General features: G+C 45.6%; 1 protein-coding gene and 1 long non-coding RNA gene across 6 annotated transcripts in view; both read left to right on the top strand.

The window, feature by feature from the left end:
• Positions 1-4,603, top strand: part of RASGEF1B (RasGEF domain family, member 1B) — a 170,079-nt gene that overhangs the window by 163,401 nt on the left and 2,075 nt on the right. The gene's annotated exons all lie outside the window — the stretch shown is intronic.
• On the top strand, positions 339-2,542 carry LOC105812707. The gene is made up of 2 exons (XR_001137625.1): positions 339-410; positions 1,778-2,542. It is a non-coding gene; the product is annotated as an uncharacterized LOC105812707 (long non-coding RNA).

Here is a 4,603-nt window from a genome sequence, read left to right as displayed (position 1 = left end):
AGGCTACCAGGAAAGAACCCTCGCCCCTTTCTTTGTAAAGAACAGAAATCCGAGTGTGTGACTGCAGCATTTGGCTTGCGTTTTGTAAGCTCTTTGGCCTCCTAAATTGTTAGTGAATTAAATGCCTTTCTGGCCTAGAGGCCGTGGGGTTTTTGTTGGGATGGTCAATCAGAGGCAAAGCGATATTCTGTGTTTCTCGTGAAGCTTCTTGGTCATGATTTGGTATTTTAAAGGGTGTGTTTTGCTATAGAGTTTGCCTTGAGTCGAACCAGGGATGGGAGTAGATAATGTATAAGAAGGCTTCAACATTCATGCACTTTCTTTTGGTTGATTGTAGCTCTCTACTTGGCTTCTTATGAGAGCGAAGGACCCGAAAATCACATAGAGAAAGACAGATGGAAGTCTTTACGGTGAGTGTCATTGCTGCCGCTTGCTGTGCAAGTCTAGAGCAAATGCTGGTTTACTTGAAGAAAGCCACATGCTTTCCACGGGACGTCACTGCCTTCCTGTCCTAAGTCGTCTGCACTTCATTTCCTTTTAACTGAATCTTTGTGGCTTAGAATTTTCATGACTATTATTCAGTTTTATTACCTTTTTTTGATATGGACAGATATACAATGACTCTTTTCTTTTTTGCAACTGAAATGACCCCATAGTATGGTTTAAGAAAAAAAGAAATTGACTAATTTTCTTTGTCTAAAATTCAGATCAAAGTTCAGACTTTATTTCTGAGTCGTTCTAATATCAGAAGTTTGTTTGACCTGAGATAAGGACCAGTTGGCTTGGTAAAGTTGGGTTTGTCACTTACCAACGAGATCTCAAAGCCCCTCTTTAGTTTGAGAGAGAGTTGGGACTTTAAACATAATCTGGAGTTTTTTCCAAATTTAAAAATTTTGCTATTGGTATTTTTCAAACAAAACTAGGATAGGGTTAAATTTGTATTTTAAACATTTGAGTTGCTTTAATAGGCAAAAGTGCATAGAATATAGTATGATATAATCAAGATTGCTATCATTTCTACTAGGAAACTCTGGGGCTGTATTCCTTTTCGTACTGGGTTTGACAAACGCATGTTCTCGTCATCGTTTTGTGGTCCCTGAGCCATCCGGGTGCCTTCGTTATACTTGATACTAGGCCAGATTTCACGAACCAAGATACCGCCTGTTTACTTGGTTTTGTGTGATTTTGTTTGTTTCAAAGGAAAATCTGGGTCTTCTTTGTACCTCTCAATGGCAAGGTCTGGAGTACGAAGGCATCGGTGGTGTTAGCCTTAGCACGAGTGCTGGTGATAGAGCCACTCACTGCAGACACTTAGATTCATCAATGACAATGACAAACACACCCTGAGGGCAGCCACCCTTCTCGTCACTTCTATTTAGACATCCCCAAGGTTCACGAAATGTGTCCTGAAGATGCTTGGATGCGCTAAGTAAACCTGTGCTAAGACCAGCTCCTGCCTAAAAGCTCTTTATCATTAGTGATCTTTGGTTTTTGTGTTTGTATTATAATATGAACCCACTCAAGATATAGATTTATCTGTAAACAAAGCTTTTGCCATCTGCGTTAATATTTGTTTTGAAGTGACTAGCAGTTTTCTCAAAGAACCAGTAAAGACTTCAAAGCTTGATTTTTTTTTTTTCTTTTTCTTCCTGGCTTTAATTCTGTAAGATCACACGTAAAACACAGGAAAGATACAATTAGTATCGGGCAAGGCATTTGAATCCGGGTTCAAATAGTCTGCCGCATTCTGTCTAATACTGTTTTCTTTATTATCCAGGTCAAGCCTCCTAGGCAGAGTTTAACACGTGGGATCTGATCGCTGCTGCTGCCGCCACCTCCTCCTCCTCCGCACCATGCAAATCATCGAGGAGCTGGCCTTTGTTTTCTGGCATCTAGGACTAGGAAAAATCACGAAGACCCCGCAGTCATCGGGGCGCCCCGGTCCGCTATGCAAGCAGCTCACTCCAGAGCAGATGGGAACTCACGTCCCACGGCTGACAGATTGACTCAGAGTTTGAGAGACTGAAATGTTCACTGACGACCACTCGAGAAAGAGTCCTCTGAAGATCCCGGCTCTGCGCATGATTCATCTCCTGGAATTTCCGTGTGAATCACAGCTCTGCACCTGGACGGAGCTTTCTTCTGTGTGTGTGTTTTTATTATTCGGTTGAACATTTGCTGCTAATGGGACTTGCCCAGCTTTGAGCGCTGGCTCTTCGGAAGCCCATGTTTAACTTAAATGAAAAAGGGAGAGGGGGGAGGGGGTCTAAAAGCCCCCCTGTTTGGATCCCAAACCACAGCTCAGCCAGTGTTGCCGGAGAGGGGCAAGACTGGTTGGACGCTGACTTTGTTTCCCGTTAGTGTGTGCTGTGTTGTCAATTCCTCTCCCCCCTCTTCCTACAAGGTCTTGAGTTGGCTGCTGGTTAGCAAACTCCTTTTTACCCATATAAGTTATTTAATATAATGATGAAGCTCAACACTGTGGTAGGAAAATAGCCACTAGGAAGAAAAAAAAAAAAGCAGAGTTTGTCCTTGGACTGCTGAACGTGCTAGAAGGACTTTTTTTTTGCCCTTCTTAGCTGTTTACAACTGACCACTGCTGTGTTCTACAGATGTATTTTTCAGTAGTTTTTTTGTTAGTTTTCCATGAAGCCTATTTTTTTTTTTCCTCTTGTAAATTTAAATGATCTGACTTTAAGGGTCTCGGGGAAAAACCCCACGGCGTAATTACAGTTTAATTTTTTTAACTGACTGTTATTTTTCATTACTTTTTGGAGTCTGTTGGTGACTCAACATGTCGACAAAGAATAAATTGGAAACGCTACCACCCACCCACCCCCCACCCCACGATAGCAGTGAATGAAACAAATGGAAAACACCTTGCTGTTAGTGGTTGCTCTAATTGTGAAACAGTTCACCTTGCTACACATCTAACTAAGCCTGGAGTCGCTCTGCAAACAGCCATTATATTTATTTGCTCTAGGAGAAACTGTAGAGTAGAAATCCATGCTAATGGAAAAAAAACAAAAGCACCATGTTCAAAAAAGAGATGTATCTGACAACTTAATAACTTGGTCCCAAACCCAGAGCGTGTGTGTGTGCGTGCTCACGGCATCTCGGCAGAACTAAAGTAGCTGCAGGCTGTCCCTTTCCCATCATCAATATAGTTTACACTTTGCAGCCAGCAGTTGTGGCACCGTTGTTTTCTTTCACGGATGGAACTGTTGGGTGGGTGGGCTGTAGTCACGGTAGATCAGCTCAAGGGACCCCCTAAAAACGTGTCTGTCCTGGAGGACGTTGCCTTAGGAGTGTGTGCAACGGCCTTTCTTTTCTAAAAGTGAATAATAGCAAGCGTCTAATAAATAGGTGCCAGGCACTTTCTGAGTGTTTGGCGTAGATCACGTCATCATCATCCCCACTTACTAGGTGTGGAAACAGGTGTATAATAATAATAATCTGTCCAAGGCCACCTAGCTAATGAGAGGTACAAAGAGTTGCACTCTGGGCCTTCTAATTTCAGAGCCCGGGCTTTGAACCACACCATCGAGGTATCTCAGATGTCAATCTCCTTGCAAAGGACCTGGGGGTCTTGTTCACATGCAGGTTTGACTCTGGGGGTCTGGGGCGGAGCCCAGGTGTGGCTGCAGCTGCCCGTGTGCGGACGGCGCAGAGAGAGCAGCAGCGAGGCTCTCCCGCCGCGTTCGTAGCAGGAGATTTTAACTCACAGGAGTAGCTGAGTGATGCGCAGAGAGGCCAACGCCGTGGAAAGATCATTACTCACGTTTCCGGAGAGAAGGGACCGCAGGGGAAGCACCAGGGGCAGTCAGGAGGCCGTGGCCTTGGCCGAGTTTCCCGCAGGAAGGGCGGGGCAGGGCCGGTCTGGATGATTCCGGTGGGCTCTGGGCTGCAGGTGGAACGGTCTCTGCTTGCCTGGTACCGGGCCCTGGGATCGAAGTGGGAAATGCCACTGGTGAGTCTGCACCCCTGTTATCCCCCCAATAGCTGTCCCTCTCCCGCTTCCGTAAACTGCTCACGGCAACTCCCGTGCCAGGAACCGAGGTGGCTGATCCTGGCCCTGCTGAAGATAACCACATTGCAACTGTCACCTGCGCCCCGTCCCCTCCCTAAACAAAGTGTATAAAAGACCGTTACACTCTTTGTTCAGGGCTCAGAATTTGGTGGCGAGTCCCCTGAGCCCGCCGGCGTAATTAAACCTGTTCTGCTGCACTTCAGGGCGCCTCTTGGTCTGTTCCCGGCAATCTTGCTGTAACAGGATGACTTAGGAATATGTCTGTATTTCTGTGGTGTGCGAGACTTCGGCACTAAGGGGAGGGTTGGGGGTGTGTTCCCTGCGTTTGTTAGGCAAACTCCTGGGCCCAGGCCTTTGCTGTCGCCCAGAATGAGCCAGCCCTGGGAGGGTCAGTCTCTCCTCTAATGGCAAGATTTTTAAGATGTCAGAACATCACAAGATACAGAAAACTTAAAAAAAACATGATTAATATTAATACAACCCCAGAATATGGCCTTTCCCCGAACCCTGTGTCACTTTAGTTATTGCCGTGACAGCCACCATGTTGATTATTCACCCGTCTACATCAGGGGT

The sequence above is a fragment of the Propithecus coquereli genome, unplaced genomic scaffold, assembly GCF_000956105.1.
Source record: "Propithecus coquereli isolate 6110/MARCELLA unplaced genomic scaffold, Pcoq_1.0 Scaffold26, whole genome shotgun sequence".
Classification (NCBI taxonomy): Eukaryota; Metazoa; Chordata; class Mammalia; order Primates; family Indriidae; genus Propithecus; species Propithecus coquereli.
The sequence above is the reverse complement of the archived record's forward strand: the minus strand, read 5'-3'. Positions and strand labels throughout refer to the sequence as shown.